The sequence below is a fragment of the Lissotriton helveticus genome, chromosome 8 (genome assembly GCF_964261635.1).
Source record: "Lissotriton helveticus chromosome 8, aLisHel1.1, whole genome shotgun sequence".
Taxonomy (NCBI): domain Eukaryota; kingdom Metazoa; phylum Chordata; class Amphibia; order Caudata; family Salamandridae; genus Lissotriton; species Lissotriton helveticus.
In genome coordinates, this window is record NC_136069.1 from 51,010,133 (window position 1) to 51,035,132 (window position 25,000).

The 25,000-nt window shown below is 42.1% G+C and overlaps 12 non-coding genes across 12 annotated transcripts; all 12 read right to left on the reverse strand.

The window, feature by feature from the left end:
- Positions 1 to 2,800: 2,800 nt before the first annotated feature.
- TRNAF-GAA (transfer RNA phenylalanine (anticodon GAA)) lies at positions 2,801 to 2,873 on the reverse strand. Its single transcript has one exon. It is a non-coding gene; the product is annotated as a tRNA-Phe (tRNA).
- A 14,126-nt stretch (positions 2,874 to 16,999) lies between these two features.
- TRNAF-GAA (transfer RNA phenylalanine (anticodon GAA)) lies at positions 17,000 to 17,072 on the reverse strand. The gene has a single exon. It is a non-coding gene; the product is annotated as a tRNA-Phe (tRNA).
- Positions 17,073 to 17,582: 510 nt separating this feature from the next.
- TRNAF-GAA (transfer RNA phenylalanine (anticodon GAA)) lies at positions 17,583 to 17,655 on the reverse strand. Its single transcript has one exon. It is a non-coding gene; the product is annotated as a tRNA-Phe (tRNA).
- A 510-nt stretch (positions 17,656 to 18,165) lies between these two features.
- TRNAF-GAA (transfer RNA phenylalanine (anticodon GAA)) lies at positions 18,166 to 18,238 on the reverse strand. Its single transcript has one exon. It is a non-coding gene; the product is annotated as a tRNA-Phe (tRNA).
- A 509-nt stretch (positions 18,239 to 18,747) lies between these two features.
- Positions 18,748 to 18,820, reverse strand: TRNAF-GAA (transfer RNA phenylalanine (anticodon GAA)). Its single transcript has one exon. It is a non-coding gene; the product is annotated as a tRNA-Phe (tRNA).
- Positions 18,821 to 19,330: 510 nt separating this feature from the next.
- TRNAF-GAA (transfer RNA phenylalanine (anticodon GAA)) lies at positions 19,331 to 19,403 on the reverse strand. The gene has a single exon. It is a non-coding gene; the product is annotated as a tRNA-Phe (tRNA).
- A 510-nt stretch (positions 19,404 to 19,913) lies between these two features.
- On the reverse strand, positions 19,914 to 19,986 carry TRNAF-GAA (transfer RNA phenylalanine (anticodon GAA)). Its single transcript has one exon. It is a non-coding gene; the product is annotated as a tRNA-Phe (tRNA).
- Positions 19,987 to 20,496: 510 nt separating this feature from the next.
- Positions 20,497 to 20,569, reverse strand: TRNAF-GAA (transfer RNA phenylalanine (anticodon GAA)). Its single transcript has one exon. It is a non-coding gene; the product is annotated as a tRNA-Phe (tRNA).
- A 510-nt stretch (positions 20,570 to 21,079) lies between these two features.
- On the reverse strand, positions 21,080 to 21,152 carry TRNAF-GAA (transfer RNA phenylalanine (anticodon GAA)). The gene has a single exon. It is a non-coding gene; the product is annotated as a tRNA-Phe (tRNA).
- Positions 21,153 to 21,662: 510 nt separating this feature from the next.
- TRNAF-GAA (transfer RNA phenylalanine (anticodon GAA)) lies at positions 21,663 to 21,735 on the reverse strand. The gene has a single exon. It is a non-coding gene; the product is annotated as a tRNA-Phe (tRNA).
- A 510-nt stretch (positions 21,736 to 22,245) lies between these two features.
- On the reverse strand, positions 22,246 to 22,318 carry TRNAF-GAA (transfer RNA phenylalanine (anticodon GAA)). Its single transcript has one exon. It is a non-coding gene; the product is annotated as a tRNA-Phe (tRNA).
- Positions 22,319 to 23,993: 1,675 nt separating this feature from the next.
- TRNAF-GAA (transfer RNA phenylalanine (anticodon GAA)) lies at positions 23,994 to 24,066 on the reverse strand. Its single transcript has one exon. It is a non-coding gene; the product is annotated as a tRNA-Phe (tRNA).
- Positions 24,067 to 25,000: the final 934 nt, after the last annotated feature.

The window sequence follows — 25,000 nt, forward strand, 5'->3', positions numbered from 1 at the left end:
AACAAACTAGATGCATGACCTGGATATTTACCCTCATATGTTAGAGATATGTTTTAAGGAGTCCTGTATCATTCAGCAGTTAACTTGTGCAATGGGTAAATAGCGTTTTTGGGATCCGGGTTAGGTAACGTTTTTTTAACTCTGAATGGACTAGTACTATATTACCCAGACGTATGTGGCCTGAGTAGGTAAGCAACGTCATCTGACTACTGACATCTGTGTTCAAGGGGAAGTTGAAGGTAATGCAGACAAGAGTTTACATTACAAAAAAGCATGAAATGGGAAACATTCATAGTCTAACCTGAAGGCAAGAAATGTGGAAGCAAGTTTAGAAGGAGGACAGAAAGCAAAGTCTATGTTAAATTGCTTGTGTTTTATTTCAGTTGAAAGAAATTTGATGAATAGAGAAAAAAGTACTACAGCTGATTCCAAGATCTATTTTGTTAGAAGCAAGGAACCTCTCAACTGTGCCGAAACCCGGGATTGAACCAGAGACCTTTAGATCTTCAGTCTAACACTCTCCCAACTGAGCTATTTTGGCCTGCTGCTAGCTGAGGTCTTCATACTTTGATTTGAACCATTCAACAAACTAGATGCATGACCTGGATATTTACCCTTATATGTTAGAGATATGTTTTAAGGAGTCCTGTATCAGTCAGCAGTTAACTTGTGCAATGGGTAAATAGCGTTTTTGGGATCCGGGTTAGGTAGCGATTTTTTAACTCTGAATGGACTAGCACTATATTACCCAGACGTATGTGGCCTGAGTAGGTAAGCAATGTCATCTGACTACTGACATCTGTGTTCAAGGGGAAGTTGAAGGTAATGCAGACAAGAGTTTACTTTACAAAAAAGCATGAAATGGGAAACATTCATAGTCTAACCTGAAGGCAAGAAATGTGGAAGCAAGTTTAAAGGAGGACAGAAAGTAAAGTCTATGTTAAATTGCTTGTGTTGTATATCAGTTGGAAAAAAATGTTATGAATAGAGAAAAAAGTACTACAGCTGATTCCAAGACCTATTTTGTTAGAAGCATGGAACTTCTCAACTGTGCAGAAACCCGGGATTGAAGCAGGGACCTTTAGATCTTCAGTCTAACGCTGTCCCAACTGAGCTATTTCGGCCTGCTGCTAGCTGAGGTCTTCATACTTTGATTTGAACCATTCAACAAACTAGATGCATGACCTGGATATTTACCGTTATATGTTAGAGATATGTTTTAAGGAGTCCTGTATCATTCAGCAGTTAACTTGTGAAATGGGTAAATAGCGTTTTTGGGATCCGGGTTAGGTAGCGTTTTTTTAACTCTGAATGGACTAGCACTATATTACCCAGACGTATTTGGCCTGAGTAGGTAAGCAATGTCATCTGACTACTGACATCTGTGTTCAAGGGGAAGTTGAAGGTAAAGCAGACAAGAGGTTACTTTACAAAAAAGCATGAAATGGGAAACATTCATAGTCTAACCTGAAGGCAAGAAATGTGGAAGCAAGTTTAGAATGAGGACAGAAAGCAAAGTCTATGTTAAATTACTTGTGTTGTATATCAGTTGGAAAAACTTTGATGAATAGAGAAAAAAGTACTGTAGCAGATTCCAAGACCTCTTTTGTCAGAAGCAAGGAACCTCTCAACTGTGCCGAAACCCGGGATTGAACCAGGGACCTTTAGATCTTCAGTCTAACGCTCTCCCAAATGAGCTATTTCGGCCTGCTGCTAGCAGTGGTCTTCATACTTTGATTTGAACCATTCAACAAACTAGATGCATGACCTGGATATTTACCCTTATATGTTAGAGATATGTTTTAAGGAGTCCTGTATCATTCAGCAGTTAACTTGTGCAATGGGTAAATAGCGTTTTTGGGATCCGGGTTAGGTAGCGTTTTTTTAACTCTGAATGGACTAGCGCTATATTACCCAGACGTATGTGGCCTGAGTAGGTAAGCAATGTCATCTGACTACTGACATCTGTGTTCAAGGGGAAGTTGAAGGTAATGCAGACAAGAGTTTACTTTACAAAAAAGCATGAAATGGGAAACATTCATAGTCTAACCTGAAGGCAAGAAATGTGGAAGCAAGTTTAGAAGGAGGACAGAAAGCAAAGTCTATGTTAAATTGCTTGTGTTGTATATCAGTTGGAAAAAATTTGATGAATAGAGAAAAAAGTACTGCAGCAGATTTCAAGACCTATTTTGTTGAAAGCAAGGAACCTCTCAACTGTGCCGAAAACCGGGATTGAAACAGGGACCTTTAGATCTTCAGTCTAACGCTCTCCCAACTGAGCTATTTCAGCCTGCTGCTAGCTGTGGTCTTCATACTTTGATTTGAACCATTCAACAAACTAGATGCATGACCTGGATATTTACCCTTATATGTTAGAGATATGTTTTAAGGAGTCCTGTATCATTCAGCAGTTAACTTGTGCAATGGGTAAATAGCATTTTTGGGATCCGGGTTAGGTAGCGTTTTTTTAACTCTGAATGGACTAGCACTATATTACCCAGACGTATGTGGCCTGAGTAGGTAAGCAACGTCATCTGACTACTGACATCTGTGTTCAAGGGGAAGTTGAAGGTAATGCAGACAAGAGTTTACATTACAAAAAAGCATGAAATGGGAAACATTCATAGTCTAACCTGAAGGCAAGAAATGTGGAAGCAAGTTTAGAAGGAGGACAGAAAGCAAAGTCTATGTTAAATTGCTTGTGTTGTATATCAGTTGGAAAAAATTTGATGAATAGATAAAAAAGTACTACAGCTGATACCAAGACCTATTTTGTTAGAAGCAAGGAACCTCTCAACTGTGCCGAAACCCGGGATTGAACCAGGGACCTTTAGATCTTCAGTCTAACGCTCTCCCAACTGAGCTATTTTGGCCTGCTGCTAGCTGCGGTCTTCATACTTTGATTTGAACCATTCAACAAACTAGATGCATGACCTGGATATTTACCCTTATATGTTAGAGATATGTTTTAAGGAGTCCTGTATCATTCAGCAGTTAACTTGTGCAATGAGTAAATAGCATTTTTGGGATCCGGGTTAGGTAGCGTTTTTTTAACTCTGAATGGACTAGTAATATATTACCCAGACGTATGTGGCCTGAGTAGGTAAGCAACGTCATCTGACTACTGACATCTGTGTTCAAGGGGAAGTTGAAGGTAATGCAGACAAGAGTTTACATTACAAAAAAGCATGAAATGGGAAACATTCATAGTCTAACCTGAAGGCAAGAAATGTGGAAGCAAGTTTAGAAGGAGGACAGAAAGCAAAGTCTATGTTAAATTGCTTGTGTTTTATTTCAGTTGAAAGAAATTTGATGAATAGAGAAAAAAGTACTACAGCTGATTCCAAGACCTATTTTGTTAGAAGCATGGAACTTGTCAACTGTGCCGAAACTCGGGATTGAACCAGGGACCTTTAGATCTTCAGTCTAACACTCTCCCAACTGAGCTATTTCAGCCTGCTGCTAGCAGTGGTCTTCATACTTTGATTTGAACCATTCAACAAACAAGATGCATGACCTGGATATTTACCCTTATATGTTAGAGATATGTTTTAAGGAGTCCTGTATCATTCAGCAGTTAACTTGTGCAATGGGTAAATAGCGTTTTTGGGATCCGGGTTAGGTAGCGATTTTTTAACTCTGAATGGACTAGCACTATATTACCCAGACGTATGTGGCCTGAGTAGGTAAGCAACGTCATCTGACCACTGACATCTGTGTTCAAGGGGAAGTTGAAGGTAAGGCAGACAAGAGGTTACTTTACAAAAAAGCATGAAATGGGAAACATTCATAGTCTAACCTGAAGGCAAGAAATGTGGAAGCAAGTTTAGAAGGAGGACAGAAAGCAAAGTCTATGTTAAATTGCTTGTGTTGTATATCAGTTGGAAAAAATTTGATGAATAGAGAAAAAAGTACTGCAGCAGATTTCAAGACCTATTTTGTTGAAAGCAAGGAACCTCTCAACTGTGCCGAAAACCGGGATTGAAACAGGTGTGGTAAATAAATAAATAATACCTCTCTTTTTGAATGCATAAATGAATAACAGATAGCTCAATAAATAAGAGTCAAGATTTGAGGTAGTAGGAGTTTGCAGGTTTAATACAGCATAAGGACAGGAACAGGACAACCTGCACAGGAATAGGATGGCAAGCCCTGGCAGCGCTGCCGGGGTCAGGATCGGAATCGGCGGAAGGAAGGATAACTTTTTAATAACAGTACATGAGCATATATACATAACGCAAACACATAGCATTACATTGCAATAGGCGTAGCAGTGGGTGGAGCAATAGGCATGACGCGTAGCAGTCGCGAAAGATAAGGGTGAAAAGAGGTGTAACAGGGCATATACATAGACATGTGATGCAAACGTAACAGAATATGTCATGAATGGGGTGGAAACCATGGAGGGGGCTACCTAAGGAGCCGGGACCTCTAACCTGATGGTGCGCGCAAACTGGCAATGACGTGTTACTAGGAGAAGCTGGGGGCTACGAACTCTGTGCTAGGAGCAGAGACTGAAGTCTGGAGAGTCAGGGCGACATGTACCTAAGCAGTATCTAGTATCTGATGTTTAGAGAACATGTTGATAGAATCCGAATGTTATCGGGGTAAAGGCGAACAGACTCTAAGACTGGAGCATGCATTATTCTACATGTAGTGCGTGATGAAGAATATTAAATGACCATTAAATGCAGTATTTCTCTTACATGGAGACGTAAAAGCTAGACAATGACGGAAACTATTGATGCGATTCAGTAGCTTTAGGAATGCAGAGAAGGAGGACTGAACTGATAACTGGAATCATAACATACTCTTGGCAGACTCAGAGGCAGAGCCAGGCTGAACCGGGCACTGCGAGGCAGGAAGTAAGTGAAGGGTCGAGGATACAGGCGGGGGCTGTATCGCTCCTCAGCGAGGCTTCAGGGGACAGGAGCTGAATCTGGTGTCCAGGCCCCTTTGAGGCCTAGAAACGGAGATTTTACAATGGAATAACGTGCACACTGAGAAACGTGGCAACGTAGCTTTACATAGGCCTGATATTCGTAGTATTCACGAGAACTGGAAACTGACATACTAAAGGTGGACACAACTATAATTGCGTCTTTAATCGAACATGGGGAATAACATATGCATATTAATCATGCACAGATAACATATGATGGATGACACGTAGGGACACAGAACATGGCAAAATTTACTTTTCCACATTCCCTCCTTGTCACTACGTTTCCATCAGGAAACATCAATATTCATGATACCATCTATCATTTCATACAGTATCATTTGCTCGTCTCGAATTTTCTTGGAACGGGATTTAGAACGGGGCTTGGGACTAGGAATACATGATGTAGCACAGATGCCGCAAATCGCAGGGCCACATTGTATACAGAGGCAGCAGCTAAATATGATCGCTACTGCAATACCTAGAAAGGACAAGACTTTCCATCCCCAGGCGGAAATTATATTCCAGAACCAACCGGACCATGTCCAGGTGCCTGGATTTTGGTGTAACAGATGGGCAATTTTATGAAGTCTGGTTATAGCTGAATAAACAGACGGCGCGTTATTTGGAATGAAAATGCAGCAACTAGATCCGATGACTCTACAGGCCCCGCCCCTATCGGCCAATATGACGTCAAGGACGAGACGATTCTGGAGCATGACAATTCTCATAAAGGATTGTTCCTCGGTTAAATTACTTAGAGCAGAAGTAGTCTCAATTACTACTGCTTCAAGGGTTCTGGTTAACCTACGTATCAGTTTACTATTCACAACTGTACCTAAATAAGGGAAGACACCTTTATTGATATCTATATATTGTTCTAGAGCAGTTTCAGTATAATCGACAATCGGGAGGTTTCTCTTGTGTCTAGTATGTACTAGGTGGGAATTCCTATGGTAGTCGGGTGGGGCTAGAAAAACAGGTGGCAGTAGGAAGGCAATGTAACAGGTTCCCTCCCAATCGAGGGGCAGACGAACATATGCGGTCTGACCACAAATAAAATAAGAATGACGTGAAGCTTTGAAAATAGATTTCCCACTGTCACTATACTTGACAATAGTAGTACAATCACTATGTCCTACGTGTGTAGAACCATTATTTCGGACACATAATTCGCCTTTGACTGGTAGTACTGAAATTGCAGGTAAGTCTGGAGTAGTATCAGACTGAACATTCAGGACCATGAAATTCGAAGAATAATTACCTAAATTATACACTTCATTTTCTAGATCTAACCCAGTTCTGTGGGGGAGACCTTGCTTGTCTGGAAAACATGTACTGTTAAGAAAAGACATATCTGTTGAGGATGACGTTAACGTGGACCATGCTCCACACGAACCATTATGTGAAAAAGGATAAGGAAAGAGTGGCAGAACTCCCTTCGGTGTCTGAAAAGGGGGGAGTCGACCACACACCCAACAATTAGTGGCATTGCTGGTCTGATGTGAATAATGTAACATGCGGATGAAAGAATTATTTCGCATAGCGAGGCGGTAAGAGAGTTCATGAGGAGGCAGATCACTAAACGTGTGTTCTACTGTAACATTAGCAGACTTATTTACATGAGAAACTGGAAAATACAGGTAAAATGCATAACTGGTGCAGGAAATCATAATGCTGAGAAATAATATGAAACATAGAAAAACGATACATCGGATTGAGTTTTGACTAACTCTCTCACTATGGGGGTCTATTTTATACATGTCAGAAACAGTCTAACCGTTTCACCTAGGGGAGGACTTAGACAATCAAACTGGCTGACTTATTTTACTAGACCGGAGTTTCAACTTATACTCCTGCTGTGGAGTTTTCTCTAACGGGGAGGGTGCAGTATCATTGTTCTTTGCGGGACAGTCCTTGAGAATAGTACTTTGGTAATCCTTCAAATCCTGGGAAATGTTCTTTGAGACCGGTTTCAGTCCATAAAACTTCTTTATATGTGAAAGATGCACCCAGCCTTTGCGTCCCTCCAACTTCACGGCTGTACGGGTGGCGAGGAGGACCTGTCGGGGCTCCTTCCAGCGAGGCTCTAGCGGACTTGAGCGGTCAAAATTTCGCACCAGGACCATGGATCCTGGAACGATTTCATGCGGTGCCACCTCGGTATTGTCTGGAAATGCGGCGGCAACCTGTGAACGACAAGAGTTGAGGGCAGACATCAAGGAAGCTAGGTAATCTGTCAGCATATTACTTGAAACATCGGTAATACTTCGGGGTCTGGGTGTACCCCACATGTTAGGGGGGCGGCCGAAAACGACCTCATACGGGGACAGACCTGATCTGGAATGTGCGACCATGCGCATATAGAACAAAGCGACTGGCAGAGCTACTAGCCAGTCTACACCTTTCTCTTTACATACTTTGGCGATGCGGATTTTCAGTGTCTGGTTATGTCTCTCTACGAGACCTGCTGCTTCAGGATGGCGTACACAATGGAACTTCCACTGGTACCCTAACAAAAGGGAAACATGCTTCATTAACTCTGAGGAGAATGGCTGGCCGTTATCAGAATATACGACCCTAGGGAGTCCATAACGGGGGAAGAACTCACGAACCAACTGCTTGGCAGTGGTCGCGGCTGTGTAATCTGGGACTGGATATGCTTCTGTCCACCTGGACAAAGCGCATACAACTACAAGGACATACTTGAAACCTCGACATCGCTCCATCTGAATATAATCCATCTGGAGGACTTCAAAAGGGTGGTCAGGAGGTTGGAATCCCCCTTGTTCCACCGGGACACTTTTACCTGGATTAAACTGACAACATATCATACAGGTACGGACTTTCTGCTTGGCTGCAGCTCGTAAATGCTTGTTGAACCAAATGTTCTGGATACTGTCTAACATAGCTTTTTCTCCTAAATGTGCTGGACTATGTGCGGTATTGATAATGACTTGAACCATAGAGTCAGGGAGAAACCAAGTGGCTTTTCCTTTCGTTAACCATCCTTGATCTGTCTGGACCCCTCCTTGTTCGGACCATTTCTTGATTTCTTCGGGAGTAGCATGTAACTGGATATCTATGACATCTTGAGTAGGGTCCTTAACTGTCATACATGTAGTCGGATCTGGAGTGTGTGTCATGTTAACTGGAATGTCTGGAGTCTGTGCTGTAAGCTTGGCTGTGCGATCTGCTAGATCGTTACCCTGGGAAATAATGTCAGTAACTTTCGTGTGTGCCTTGCATTTCATGATAGCAATGGATGTCGGTAAATGTATTGCATCTAACAGAGCTTGAATAAGGAGACCATGCTGAATCTTGGTTCCATGAGAAGTCATGAAACCTCTCTCCTGCCAGAGCACTCCAAAGTCGTGTACGACTCCAAATGCGTAGCGTGAATCTGTGTAAACATTAACTTTCCGGTTCTTAGCGTGTATGCAGGCTTGTGTCAGAGCAACTAGCTCTGCTGCTTGAGCGGACAGGGTGTCAATACGGTGTGTCTTAATAACTTCGGTGTCGGTAGTCACTGCATACGCGGCGACTAGTTCTCCTGTACTTGTTCTCATACATGAACCATCCACATAAAGTGTCAGGTCGGGATCTGGTAACGGAACATCTGTCAGATCTTGTCTTGGCTTTGTCGTAATATTAACTACTTCCACACAGTCGTGTGTATCCGGACTTAAAGTAACTGATGGTAACAGTGTAGCAGGGTTCAGGATGTTGCAGCGTCTAATTTCTATGTGTGGCTGGAACAGTGTCAATTCGTAACCTGTTAAACGTGCAATTGTCAAGTGCTGAGTCTGTGTTCGGTTTAAAAGAACTTCCACGGAGTGTGGAACTTTTACTGTAAGGGAGTGTCCTAATACTATGGAATCACTTTGTCTGATAGCTAGTGCTGTGGCTGCAACTGACTTGAGGCACGCAGGCAGAGCCTGGGCTACAGGATCTAATGTGCTCGAAAAATAAGCACAAGGCTTGTATTGTCCTGCTTGATCTTGTGTGAGAACAGATAATGCTGTACCTTCACGTTCTGTGACGAAAAGTGTAAAAGGCTTACTGTAGCTTGGTGTGGCTAGAACTGGAGCTTGACATAAAGCTTTCTTTAACTCATTGAAACTGAGTGTATGTTCAGATGTCCAAGGGAGGACAGTCGATACGGCTGTCTCCTGTGTCGTTAACTGTATCAGTGGCTTGGCTAGAAATGCATACTGAGGAATCCATTGTCGGCAGTAAGAAGTAAGGCCGATAAAAGCACGTACCTCCTTCTGGGTCTTGGGCTGAGGAAGACTCGCTATTAACTGGATACGGTCAGGTGTCAACTGCCTACCCCTCTTGGACAGTAAGTGTCCTAAGTATACCACTTGCCGGACACAGAATTGAAGCTTCGAAGGGGACACCTTGTGCCCCATCTCGGCTAGGAAATACAGAACTGTGAGGGATGCTCGCTCGCAAGCACGTTCAGAACGGGCTGTGACCAGTAGATCATCGACATACTGGAGCAGGGCAGTGTCAGTTGGCATGTGAATGTTGTCTAGTTGTCTCTTAAGTGCTTGACTGTAAATACTAGGACTTTCTGTGAAACCTTGAGGAGCTCGTGTGAACATATAGCTCCTTCCATTTAAACAAAATCCGAAAAGGAACTGGCTGTCTGGATGAATGGGGACACTAAAAAATGCATTCTTGAGGTCTATGACTGTAAAAAATGAGGCTTCTGAATCAATGGCTGTCAATAGGGAAGAGATATCTGGGACAACTGGGTACTGGGGAATAATACATTTATTAAGCTCTCGTAGGTCAATCACTAATCGATATACTGGGGGTGCATTTGGATCAGTACGTTTCATGACTGGAATGATCGGAGAATTGCATACATTGGAGTCAGTTTCTACAACCACTCCTTGAGCGATGAGCTCGTCAATAATTTTGGATAAGGCTGCTACAGCCTCCGGTGGCAATCTATACTGTCTGATTCGTGGTAACACTACACTTGGCTTGAGAGTCACACGATGGGGTGTGATTTGCATATAACCAACATCAGTTGGACCTTGCGCCCATAGATGCTGCGGAACATTGGACAATCTGGGATCAAAATCTCGTAATACATAGTGACCCTTAAAGTCACGCAGGAACAATCGTATTCCCTCTGGGGAACAGCATATAACTGCACCTAACTCTTTCAGTGTTTTAATACCTAATAGATTCTCTGGACATGACTTAGTAAGTAACAGATCAGTAGTACGAGACAATGGACCTACTTCTAGAGTAACTGGCTTTGATATTTCATTTACAATGGGTTTTCCTGAAAATCCAAGGGAAACATTTCTTGAGCCTGAGAGCGGAGCCCCTGGAACTTCGGCGTGGCTAATTGTGGTCCTACTTGCCCCTGTATCAATCAAAAACTTTCTGTCTTTCCCTAATACTTGACTGTGAACATAGGGACCTTCTTGATCTACAGGTATCTCGATGAGAGGCAAGCCTACCTCCCTCTCTAGGCTGTTTCATGAATATGGCTGATACTCTGGATACTCAGACTGTGCATACTGGTACATCTGCTGTGTAACGTGCTGTGTTGCAGCGATGGGCTGCGGTGCTGTAACTGTCTGTGGTGCATTCTGTGGCTGAGGAATCTGTGAAACTTGTTCTTGTCTAGGCGGACGTGGTCTTTCTTTAGTCTTACCAGTAGCTATGTTGTGTTTCAGAACTGCACACTCGTTTATAAAATGACCTGGCTGTTTACAATAATTGCAGTTCCCTTTAACGGGAGCTGCAGGATGACTGGCTTGATTCGGACCCCTTTTCTGACTGTCTTGAGGAACAGATTGTGCAACTAGTACTTTCATTTTCGTGTCTTTCATACGCTTTCTCTCGTGTTCTTGCTCTTCTCTGATTCTATTCTGGTGGTATTGGAGCATCTGTAACATCTGGGACGGGGTATTAGCTTGCCAGGTACTTTCGACTTTCAAAACTCGATTCTTAATTTGTGGACTTGAATTCTCGACTAATTTAGTAACAAAAAGGTGAGGGTATGACTCACTACTTGTCTTGAGGCCACTGTTGATGCTAAAACATTTCTCAAATCTAGAATAAAAATCACTAATGTCTTCGTCTTGTTTCTGTTTACAGACTGAGATTGCATCCCAGTCTTCCTTTTTCGTTGTTAACAATCTGGGTAAAACTTGAATCAATAATTCAGGTAATTCTTTACATTTCGCTCCAAGACCGGTACCTGGTACTCGTGCCTTATCTTCAGCTTCTAGAACTGCCCAATCGATCTTTTTCTCTCCCACCTCCCATTCTTTTTCCTTGAGCTTTTCATACACCCCTGCGGGCAGCAGAACCTTTAACATTTTAATTATATCTGGATACGTGTATTCTCCCATACGGAGCATGTCTTTTAATTCTCGATGGAACCCTGCTGGATCTTTATCGTGACAGGGAATTAATTTTTTCATCTCTAAGAGTTCCATCTTTGTGATCGGGGTGTAAACAAACACTCGTTCTAGTTCGCCACCCGTTCCTCTAACTGGGTGGACTTCTCGTAACGGATTCTGTCTCTCTATGTAAAATGGTTTACTTTCTGGGGGTGAGACATGAACAAAATGCGGGTTCAAAAACGTTCTATATTTGTGACGCTGTTCTAGAATGACACTAATTAAATCGGTACCTAAACCTTTCCATCTATACTGGAGTAACTCGTTCAGGATATCATGTAACGGGCCTGGATCAGAGTGCTGACCCTCATACAATGTAATGAGGTGCTGGATCATATACATACCCGCCAGTCGTTGCTCGGCTGGGGGCATTTTCAGAAACATTTGTGCCACTATTTCGTCTGGAAAAGTGGTAGAATCAGTAGTCCATCGGACTGCTGATCGGGCTAGTTCTTGTTCATGCATAGTACTTAACTCACTGTAACCGATTCGTGATTTCAGAATGTGATCGGTAGCTTGAAACACTTGTTCTAGAGAACCTTGTTCTGGTGCTGGATGATGGAAAGTTGACTTGTGTTCTAGGCGTAAATGTCGATCTGGAAATCTAGATTTTCCTACATACGCTATTCTGGCGGAATTCTCGTCGTCTACCTCTTCAGTATCAGAGTTACTTTCTTTCTCGCTTACTTGTGCTGCTTTACGCTGTTCGTGTAACTTTATTATTTCTTCACGGATTTTCTTGTACATACTTTCCATAGCACTGATGGTCCTGTGCTTACCCTCGGCTATATTATCACTCCACTTTGTCAGGGTTCTCATTTCGGCTTGATCTTTGGACGGGTAATCTTGTTCTCTTATTAAACAATTAATCAAAAACTTTAGTATCATGAGCTGGATCTCGGCTTTCCTTTGAGACATGACTTCGCCAATGCTTTCTGGATCATCCCCTGTACGGATGAAACGATATATTCTGTCTAGATCTTCTTTCATATTCGGTAGGGTGACTAGATACTCGGCCACCTTTCTTACACGTAATGAATATAAAACCATATTATCCTCGCCTGGGACTGGATCATAGCCGCATTCATTAAGGGCTTTTCTTATTTCTGCTACAGACTGATGTCTGGGCGTGCGCTGTGACGCTTGTGCATGTAATTCGGCTGACGTTAAACGCTTGTGTGGCGGCGGGGTCTGAGGAGGACCTCCTCCTGCGGCCCCTAAACTAGAATCGTCGACTGATCCTCTTCGTACTAGTGTGGCAGGAAATTGAAATGCGGGCTGAACTGGTATGGCGGGCTGGACCGGGGGGACCGTAACAGGTACTGCAAGGGGTACCCCGGTGTCTGGAGAAACGGGGAGTGCCTGATTTACAGGGACTGGCGGAGCGCGAACAGGATTTGCATATTCTGGGACTGTGTCGTCCAAATAGGACGAAATGAAAATATCAGCTGCGGTCGGTTTGTGACGTAGCTTGGTCGGAACTAATGGTGGCGGAAAGTTACTGGATGCCTCCGGGGTCGCTTTTGGCAGGCCCTCGGCAAGAAGAGGATACATACCCTTAATAAGAGCATGCCTCTGTCTGTCTGACTGTTCGGTTTTAACTCGTTCACCAATCTCGATTAATTCCCTTTCTTGGGCTCGTTCCAAGGATTCTCTACTTAATTCTGACTTTCTGATTTCTTTTTCGGTTCTTTTATGAGATTCTTTGCGCCATAACTCGATGGCATCTTTCTGTGACTGTCTGGCTTTCTTTTTCCATAATGCTTCTTCTACTCTCATGATGCACTCGGCATCCCATGTGCCTGACACAGGCCATCTATACTTTTCCTCTAACTGTTTGGTATACTCGACCCATAAATCTAGATACAATATGGCGCTTATGCCATGCTTCTGATACATAAAATGACCTGGACTGTCCCTAGGCGGGACAGGAACTGCTGCTTCTAGCAGACCTTTTCTAGTTCTCAACTGACGCAGTTTTGAAAAGAGCGGCATGACTGAACTATAATCTGGACACAATACGATACACAATAAACACGATAACTACTTCACACTCATTCCACGACATCAAGATACATGAAGAACATTCAGAATAACAGTTCGAACAGAATACTACCTGGAATACGGAAAACAGAATACATGAATTTTCTCGAGAACAGAACTGACTAGAACAGAAACTAGATGCACTGCTGAAACAGTACGAAACTTACCGGTCTCATACAGAGACACGTCAGGACCCGTATCCACCGGAGTGGACACTTCGTTTGTGGGCTTGTGTACCACCAACCCACGGACCAGAATCAATTAAATTGACCCTGTCTAGATACTACCCCAGTAATGGTACTCACCGGGCAGTAAGAACGGAAGGCCTCAGACTGGACTGGACTGCTACGACGACGGACGACGAACTTCGGACTTCAGTTACGGGTGGACCTCCGGATACCTCGGACCTTGGACTCTCGGCTTGGGCTCTGGTCGGGACTCGCCGCGTTCCTCCACCGCCTCGTCTGGATGCTGGACCGCCTCCTCCGTCTCCTCCGTGGGCCTGAGGGATACTTGAAGCAGAAATATCTGCACGTGCACGGTATGGTTCCGTCACGGCTGCAGAGGGTCAGGGGGCCGGCGTGGCTTCACCGGCGCGTGGGGAAAGGGCAAGTCCCTGTTCGGGCGCCATTATGTGGTAAATAAATAAATAATACCTCTCTTTTTGAATGCATAAATGAATAACAGATAGCTCAATAAATAAGAGTCAAGATTCGAGGTAGTAGGAGTTTGCAGGTTTAATACAGCATAAGGACAGGAACAGGACAACCTGCACAGGAATAGGATGGCAAGCCCTGGCAGCGCTGCCGGGGTCAGGATCGGAATCGGCGGAAGGAAGGATAACTTTTTAATAACAGTACATGAGCATATATACATAACGCAAACACATAGCATTACATTGCAATAGGCGTAGCAGTGGGTGGAGCAATAGGCATGACGCGTAGCAGTCGCGAAAGATAAGGGTGAAAAGAGGTGTAACAGGGCATATACATAGACATGTGATGCAAACGTAACAGAATATGTCATGAATGGGGTGGAAACCATGGAGGGGGCTACCTAAGGAGCCGGGACCTCTAACCTGATGGTGCGCGCAAACTGGCAATGACGTGTTACTAGGAGAAGCTGGGGGCTACGAACTCTGTGCTAGGAGCAGAGACTGAAGTCTGGAGAGTCAGGGCGACATGTACCTAAGCAGTATCTAGTATCTGATGTTTAGAGAACATGTTGATAGAATCTGAATGTTATCGGGGTAAAGGCGAACAGACTCTAAGACTGGAGCATGCATTATTCTACATGTAGTGCGTGATGAAGAATATTAAATGACCATTAAATGCAGTATTTCTCTTACATGGAGACGTAAAAGCTAGACAATGACGGAAACTATTGATGCGATTCAGTAGCTTTAGGAATGCAGAGAAGGAGGACTGAACTGATAACTGGAATCATAACATACTCTTGGCAGACTCAGAGGCAGAGCCAGGCTGAACCGGGCACTGCGAGGCAGGAAGTAAGTGAAGGGTCGAGGATACAGGCGGGGGCTGTATCGCTCCTCAGCGAGGCTTCAGGGGACAGGAGCTGAATCTGGTGTCCAGGCCCCTTTGAGGCCTAGAAACGGAGATTTTACAATGGAATAACGTGCACACTGAGAAACGTGGCAACGTAGCTTTACATAGGCCTGATATTCGTAGTATTCACGAGAACTGGAAACTGACATACTAAAGGTGGACACAACTATAATTGCGTCTTTAATCGAACATGGGGAATAACATATGCATATTAATCATGCACAGATAACATATGATGGATGACACGTAGGGACACAGAACATGGCAAAATTTACTTTTCCACACAGGGACCTTTAGATCTTTAGTCTAACGCTCTCCCAACTGAGCTATTTCGGCCTGCTGCTAGCTGTGGTCTTCATACTTTGATTTGAACCATTCAACAAACTAGATGCATGACCTGGATATTTACCCTTATATGTTAGAGATATGTTTTAAGGAGTCCTGTATCATTCAGCAGTTAACTTGTGCAATGGGTAAATAGCATTTTTGGGATCCGGGTTAGGTAGCGTTTTTTTAACTCTGAATGGACTAGCACTATATTACCCAGACGTATGTGGCCTGAGTAGGTAAGCAACGTCATCTGACTACTGACATCTGTGTTCAAGGGGAAGTTGAAGGTAATGCAGACAAGAGTTTACATTACAAAAAAGCATGAAATGGGAAACATTCATAGTCTAACCTGAAGGCAAGAAATGTGGAAGCAAGTTTAGAATGAGGACAGAAAGCAAAGTCTATGTTAAATTACTTGTGTTGTATATCAGTTGGAAAAAATTTGATGAATAGAGCAAAAAGTACTGCAGCAGATTCCAAGACCTCTTTTGTCAGAAGCAAGGAACCTCTCAACTGTGCCGAAACCCGGGATAGAACCAGGGACCTTCAGATCTTCAGTCTAACGCTCTCCCAACTGAGCTATTTCGGCCTGCTGCTATCTCTGGTCTTCATACTTTGATTTGAACCATTCAACAAACTAGATGCATGACCTGGATATTTACCCTTATATGTTAGAGATGTGTTTTAAGGAGTCCTGTATCATTCAGCAGTTAACTTGTGCAATGGGTAAATAGCGTTTTTGGGATCCGGGTTAGGTAGCGTTTTTTTAACTCTGAATGGACTAGCACTATATTACCCAGACGTATGTGGCCTGAGTAGGTAAGCAACGTCATCTGACTACTGACATCTGTGTTCAAGGGGAAGTTGAAGGTAATGCAGACAAGAGTTTACATTACAAAAAAGCATGAAATGGGAAACATTCATAGTCTAACCTGAAGGCAAGAAATGTGGAAGCAAGTTTAGAAGGAGGACACAAAGCAAAGTCTATGTTAAATTGCTTGTGTTGTATATCAGTTGGAAAAAATTTGATGAATAGAGAAAAAAGTACTACAGCTGATTCCAAGACCTATTTTGTCAGAAGCAAGGAACCTCTCAACTGTGCCAAAACCCAGGATTGAACCAGGGACCTTTAGATCTTCAGTCTAACGCTCTCCCAACTGAGCTATTTCGGCCTGCTGCTAGCTGTGGTCTTCATACTTTGATTTGAACCATTCAACAAACTAGATGCATGACCTGGATATTTACACTTATATGTTAGAGATATGTTTTAAGGAGTCCTGTATCATTCAGCAGTTAACTTGTGCAATGGGTAAATAGCGTTTTTGGGATCCGGGTTAGGTAACGTTTTTTTAACTCTGAATGGACTAGCACTATATTACCCAGACGTATGTGGCCTGAGAAGGTAAGCAATGTCATCTGACTACTGACATCTGTGTTCAAGGGGATGTTGAAGGTAATGCAGACAAGAGTTTACATTACAAAAAAGCATGAAATGGGAAACATTCATAGTCTAACCTGAAGGCAAGAAATGTGGAAGCAAGTTTACAAGCAGGACACAAAGCAAAGTCTATGTTAAATTGCTTGTGTTGTATATCAGTTGGAAAGAATTTGATGAATAGAGAAAAAAGTACTACAGCTGATTCCAAGAACTATTTTGTTAGACGCAAGGAACCTCTCAACTGTGCCGAAACTCGGGATTGAACCAGGGACCTTTAGATCTTCAGTCTAACGCTCTCCCAACTGAGCTATTTCGGCCTGCTGATAGCTGTGGTCTTCATACTTTGATTTGAACCATTCAACAAACAAGATGCATGACCTGGATATTTACCCTTATATGTTAGAGATATGTTTTAAGGAGTCCTGTATCATTCAGCAGTTAACTTGTGCAATGGGTAAATAGCGTTTTTGGGATCCGGGTTAGGTAGCGATTTTTTAACTCTGAATGGACTAGCACTATATTACCCAGACGTATGTGGCCTGAGTAGGTAAGCAACGTCATCTGACCACTGACATCTGTGTTCAAGGGGAAGTTGAAGGTAAGGCAGACAAGAGGTTACTTTACAAAAAAGCATGAAATGGGAAACATTCATAGTCTAACCTGAAGGCAAGAAATGTGGAAGCAAGTTTAGAAGGAGGACACAAAGCAAAGTATATGTTAAATTGCTTGTGTTGTATATCAGTTGGAAAAAATTTGATGAATAGAGAAAAAAGTACTACAGCTGATTCCAAGACCTATTTTGTCAGAAGCAAGGAACCTCTCAACTGTGCCGAAACCCGGGATTGAACCAGGGACCTTTAGATCTTCAGTCTAACGCTCTCCCAACTGAGCTATTTTGGCCTGCTGCTAGCTGTGGTCTTCATACTTTGATTTGAACCATTCAACAAACTAGATGCATGACCTGGATATTTACACTTATATGTTAGAGATATGTTTTAAGGAGTCCTGTATCATTCAGCAGTTAACTTGTGCAATGGGTAAATAGCGTTTTTGGGATCCGGGTTAGGTAACGTTTTTTTAACTCAGAATGGACTAGCACTATATTACCCAGACGTATGTGGCCTGAGAAGGTCAGCAATGTCATCTGACTACTGACATCTGTGTTCAAGGGGAAGTTGAAGGTAATGCAGACAAGAGTTTACATTACAAAAAAGCATGAAATGGGAAACATTCATAGTCTAACCTGAAGGCAAGAAATGTGGAAGCAAGTTTAGAAGGAGGACAGAAAGCAAAGTCTATGTTAAATTGCTTGTGTTGTATATCAGTTGGAAAAAATTTGATGAATAGAGAAAAAAGTACTGCAGCAGATTTCAAGACCTATTTTGTTGAAAGCAAGGAACCTCTCAACTGTGCCGAAAACCGGGATTGAACCAGGGACCTTTAGATCTTCAGTCTAACGCTCTCCCAACTGAGCTATTTCGGCCTGCTGCTAGCTGTGGTCTTCATACTTTGATTTGAACCATTCAACAAACTATATGCATGACCTGGATGTTTACCCTTATATGTTAGAGATATGTTTTAAGGAGTCCTGTATCATTCAGCAGTTAACTTGTGCAATGGGTAAATAGAGTTTTGGGATCCGGGTTAGGTAGCGTTTTTTTAACTCTGAATGGACTAGCACTATATTACCCAGACGTATGTGGCCTGAGTAGGTAAGCAACGTCATCTGACTACTGACATCTGTGTTCAAGGGGAAGTTGAAGGTAAGGCAGACAAGAGTTTACATTACAAAAAAGCATGAAATGGGAAACATTCATAGTCTAACCTGAAGGCAAGAAATGTGGAAGCAAGTTTAGAAGGAGGACACAAAGCAAAGTCTATGTTAAATTGCTTGTGTTGTATATCAGTTGGAAAGAATTTGATGAATAGAGAAAAAAGTACTACAGCTGATTCCAAGACCTATTTTGTTAGAAGCAAGGAACCTCTCAACTGTGCCGAAACCCGGGATTGAACCAGGGACCTTTAGATCTTCAGTCTAACGCTCTCCCAACTGAGCTATTTCGGCCTGCTGCTAGCTGTTGTCTTCATACTTTGATTTGAACCATTCAACAAACAAGATGCATGACCTGGATATTTACCCTTATATGTTAGAGATATGTTTTAAGGAGTCCTGTATCATTCAGCAGTTAACTTGTGCAATGGGTAAATAGCGTTTTTGGGATCCTAGTTAGGTAGCGTTTTTTTAACTCTGAATGGACTAGCACTATATTACCCAGACGTATTTGGCCTGAGTAGGTAAGCAATGTCATCTGACTACTGACATCTGTGTTCAAGGGGAAGTTGAAGGTAAGGCAGACAAGAGGTTACTTTACAAAAAAGCATGAAATGGGAAACATTCATAGTCTAACCTGAAGGCAAGAAATGTGGAAGCAAGTTTAGAAGGAGGACAGAAAGCAAAGTCTATGTTAAATTGCTTGTGTTTTATTTCAGTTGAAAGAAATTTGATGAATAGAGAAAAAAGTACTACAGCTGATTCCAAGAACTATTTTGTTAGAAGCATGGAACTTCTCACCTGTGCCGAAACTCGGGATTGAACCAGGGACCTTTAGATCTTCAGTCTAACGCTCTCCCAACTGAGCTATTTCGGCCTGCTGCTAGAAGTGGTCTTCATACTTTGATTTGAACCATTCAACAAACTAGATGCATGACCTGGATATTTACCCTTATATGTTAGAGATATGTTTTAAGGAGTCCTGTATCATTCAGCAGTTAACTTGTGCAATGGGTAAATAGCGTTTTTGGGATCCGGGTTAGGTAACGTTTTTTTAACTCTGAATGGACTAGCAGTATATTACCCAGACGTATGTGGCCTGAGTAGGTAAGCAATGTCATCTGACTACTGACATCTGTGTTCAAGGGGAAGTTGAAGGTAATGCAGACAAGAGTTTACTTTACAAAAAAGCATGAAATGGGAAACATTCATAGTCTAACCTGAAGGCAAGAAATGTGGAAGCAAGTTTAGAAGGAGGACAGAAAGCAAAGTCTATGTTAAATTGCTTGTGTTGTATATCAGTTGGAAAAAATTTGATGAATAGAGAAAAAAGTACTGCAGCAGATTTCAAGACCTATTTTGTTGAAAGCAAGGAACCTCTCACCTGTGCCGAAAACCGGGATTGAACCAGGGACCTTTAGATCTTCAGTCTAACGCTCTCCCAACTGAGCTATTTCGGCCTGCTGCTAGCTGTGGTCTTCATACTTTGATTTGAACCATTCAACAAACTATATGCATGACCTGGATGTTTACCCTTATATGTTAGAGATATGTTTTAAGGAGTCCTGTATCATTCAGCAGTTAACTTGTGCAATGGGTAAATAGCGTTTTTGGGATCCGGGTTAGGTAACGTTTTTTTAACTCTGAATGGACTAGCACTATATTACCCAGACGTATGTGGCCTGAGAAGGTAAGCAATGTCATCTGACTACTGACATCTGTGTTCAAGGGGAAGTTGAAGGTAATGCAGACAAGAGTTTACATTACAAAAAAGCATGAAATGGGAAACATTCATAGTCTAACCTGAAGGCAAGAAATGTGGAAGCAAGTTTAGAAGCAGGACACAAAGCAAAGTCTATGTTAAATTGCTTGTGTTGTATATCAGTTGGAAAGAATTTGATGAATAGAGAAAAAAGTACTACAGCTGATTCCAAGAACTATTTTGTTAGACGCAAGGAACCTCTCAACTGTGCCGAAACTCGGGATTGAACCAGGGACCTTTAGATCTTCAGTCTAACGCTCTCCCAACTGAGCTATTTCGGCCTGCTGATAGCTGTGGTCTTCATACTTTGATTTGAACCATTCAACAAACAAGATGCATGACCTGGATATTTACCCTTATATGTTAGAGATATGTTTTAAGGAGTCCTGTATCATTCAGCAGTTAACTTGTGCAATGGGTAAATAGCGTTTTTGGGATCCGGGTTAGGTAGCGATTTTTTAACTCTGAATGGACTAGCACTATATTACCCAGACGTATGTGGCCTGAGTAGGTAAGCAACGTCATCTGACCACTGACATCTGTGTTCAAGGGGAAGTTGAAGGTAAGGCAGACAAGAGGTTACTTTACAAAAAAGCATGAAATGGGAAACATTCATAGTCTAACCTGAAGGCAAGAAATGTGGAAGCAAGTTTAGAAGGAGGACACAAAGCAAAGTCTATGTTAAATTGCTTGTGTTGTATATCAGTTGGAAAAAATTTGATGAATAGAGAAAAAAGTACTACAGCTGATTCCAAGACCTATTTTGTCAGAAGCAAGGAACCTCTCAACTGTGCCGAAACCCGGGATTGAACCAGGGACCTTTAGATCTTCAGTCTAACGCTCTCCCAACTGAGCTATTTCGGCCTGCTGCTAGCTGTGGTCTTCATACTTTGATTTGAACCATTCAACAAACTAGATGCATGACCTGGATATTTACACTTATATGTTAGAGATATGTTTTAAGGAGTCCTGTATCATTCAGCAGTTAACTTGTGCAATGGGTAAATAGCGTTTTTGGGATCCGGGTTAGGTAACGTTTTTTTAACTCAGAATGGACTAGCACTATATTACCCAGACGTATGTGGCCTGAGAAGGTAAGCAATGTCATCTGACTACTGACATCTGTGTTCAAGGGGAAGTTGAAGGTAATGCAGACAAGAGTTTACATTACAAAAAAGCATGAAATGGGAAACATTCATAGTCTAACCTGAAGGCAAGAAATGTGGAAGCAAGGTTAGAAGGAGGACACAAAGCAAAGTCTATGTTAAATTGCTTGTGTTGTATATCAGTTAGAAAAAATTTGATGAATAGTGAAAAAAGTACTACAGCTGATTCCAAGACCTATTTTGTTAGAAGCAAGGAACCTCTCAACTGTGCCAAAACCCGGGATTGAACCAGGGACCTTTAGATCTTCAGTCTAACGCTCTCCCAACTGAGCTATTTCGGCCTGCTGCTAGCTGTTGTCTTCATACTTTGATTTGAACCATTCAACAAACTAGATGCATGACCTGGATATTTACCCTTATATGTTAGAGATATGTTTTAAGGAGTCCTGTATCATTCAGCAGTTAACTTGTGCAATGGGTAAATAGCATTTTTGGGATCCGGGTTAGGTAGCGTTTTTTTAACTCTGAATGGACTAGCACTATATTACCCAGACGTATGTGGCCTGAGTAGGTAAGCAACGTCATCTGACTACTGACATCTGTGTTCAAGGGGAAGTTGAAGGTAATGCAGACAAGAGTTTACATTACAAAAAAGCATGAAATGGGAAACATTCATAGTCTAACCTGAAGGCAAGAAATGTGGAAGCAAGTTTAGAAGGAGGACAGAAAGCAAAGTCTATGTTAAATTGCTTGTGTTTTATTTCAGTTGAAAGAAATTTGATGAATAGAGAAAAAAGTACTACAGCTGATTCCAAGAACTATTTTGTTAGAAGCATGGAACTTCTCACCTGTGCCGAAACTCGGGATTGAACCAGGGACCTTTAGATCTTCAGTCTAACGCTCTACCAACTGAGCTATTTCGGCCTGCTGCTAGCAGTGGTCTTCATACTTTGATTTGAACCATTCAACAAACTAGATGCATGACCTGGATATTTACCCTCATATGTTAGAGATATGTTTTAAGGAGCCCTGTATCATTCAGCAGTTAACTTGTGCAATGGGTAAATAGCGTTTTTGGGATCCGGGTTAGGTAACGTTTTTTTAACTCTGAATGGACTAGCACTATATTACCCAGACGTATGTGGCCTGAGTAGGTAAGCAATGTCATCTGACTACTGACATCTGTGTACAAGGGGAAGTTGAAGGTAATGCAGACAAGAGTTTACATTACAAAAAAGCATGAAATGGGAAACATTCATAGTCTAACCTGAAGGCAAGAAATGTGGAAGCAAGTTTAGAAGGAGGACAGAAAGCAAAGTCTATGTTAAATTGCTTGTGTTGTATATCAGTTGGAAAAAATTTGATGAATAGAGAAAAAAGTACTGCAGCAGATTTCAAGACCTATTTTGTTGAAAGCAAGGAACCTCTCAACTGTGCCGAAAACCGGGATTGAACCAGGGACCTTTAGATCTTCAGTCTAATGCTCTCCCAACTGAGCTATTTCGGCCTGCTGCTAGCTGTGGTCTTCATACTTTGATTTGAACCATTCAACAAACTATATGCATGACCTGGATGTTTACCCTTATATGTTAGAGATATGTTTTAAGGAGTCCTGTATCATTCAGCAGTTAACTTGTGCAATGGGTAAATAGAGTTTTGGGATCCGGGTTAGGTAGCGTTTTTTTAACTCTGAATGGACTAGCACTATATTACCCAGACGTATGTGGCCTGAGTAGGTAAGCAACGTCATCTGACTACTGACATCTGTGTTCAAGGTGAAGTTGAAGGTAAGGCAGACAAGAGTTTACATTACAAAAAAGCATGAAATGGGAAACATTCATAGTCTAACCTGAAGGCAAGAAATGTGGAAGCAAGTTTAGAAGGAGGACACAAAGCAAAGTCTATGTTAAATTGCTTGTGTTGTATATCAGTTGGAAAGAATTTGATGAATAGAGAAAAAAGTACTACAGCTGATTCCAAGACCTATTTTGTTAGAAGCAAGGAACCTCTCAACTGTGCCGAAACCCGGGATTGTACCAGGGACCTTTAGATCTTCAGTCTAACGCTCTCCCAACTGAGCTATTTCGGCCTGCTGCTAGCTGTTGTCTTCATACTTTGATTTGAGCCATTCAACAAACAAGATGCATGACCTGGATATTTACCCTTATATGTTAGAGATATGTTTTAAGGAGTCCTGTATCATTCAGCAGTTAACTTGTGCAATGGGTAAATAGCGTTTTTGGGATCCTAGTTAGGTAGCGTTTTTTTAACTCTGAATGGACTAGCACTATATTACCCAGACGTATGTGGCCTGAGTAGGTAAGCAATGTCATCTGACTACTGACATCTGTGTACAAGGGGAAGTTGAAGGTAATGCAGACAAGAGTTTACATTACAAAAAAGCATGAAATGGGAAACATTCATAGTCTAACCTGAAGGCAAGAAATGTGGAAGCAAGTTTAGAAGGAGGACAGAAAGCAAAGTCTATGTTAAATTGCTTGTGTTGTATATCAGTTGGAAAAAATTTGATGAATAGAGAAAAAAGTACTGCAGCAGATTTCAAGACCTATTTTGTTGAAAGCAAGGAACCTCTCAACTGTGCCGAAAACCGGGATTGAACCAGGGACCTTTAGATCTTCAGTCTAACGCTCTCCCAACTGAGCTATTTCGGCCTGCTGCTAGCTGTGGTCTTCATACTTTGATTTGAACCATTCAACAAACTATATGCATGACCTGGATGTTTACCCTTATATGTTAGAGATATGTTTTAAGGAGTCCTGTATCATTCAGCAGTTAACTTGTGCAATGGGTAAATAGAGTTTTGGGATCCGGGTTAGGTAGCGTTTTTTTAACTCTGAATGGACTAGCACTATATTACCCAGACGTATGTGGCCTGAGTAGGTAAGCAACGTCATCTGACTACTGACATCTGTGTTCAAGGGGAAGTTGAAGGTAAGGCAGACAAGAGTTTACATTACAAAAAAGCATGAAATGGGAAACATTCATAGTCTAACCTGAAGGCAAGAAATGTGGAAGCAAGTTTAGAAGGAGGACACAAAGCAAAGTCTATGTTAAATTGCTTGTGTTGTATATCAGTTGGAAAGAATTTGATGAATAGAGAAAAAAGTACTACAGCTGATTCCAAGACCTATTTTGTTAGAAGCAAGGAACCTCTCAACTGTGCCGAAACCCGGGATTGTACCAGGGACCTTTAGATCTTCAGTCTAAGGCTCTCCCAACTGAGCTATTTCGGCCTGCTGCTAGCTGTTGTCTTCATACTTTGATTTGAACCATTCAACAAACAAGATGCATGACCTGGATATTTACCCTTATATGTTAGAGATATGTTTTAAGGAGTCCTGTATCATTCAGCAGTTAACTTGTGCAATGGGTAAATAGCATTTTTGGGATCCGGGTTAGGTAGCGTTTTTTTAACTCTGAATGGACTAGCACTATATTACCCAGACGTATGTGGCCTGAGTAGGTAAGCAACGTCATCTGACTACTGACATCTGTGTTCAAGGGGAAGTTGAAGGTAATGCAGACAAGAGTTTACATTACAAAAAAGCATGAAATGGGAAACATTCATAGTCTAACCTGAAGGCA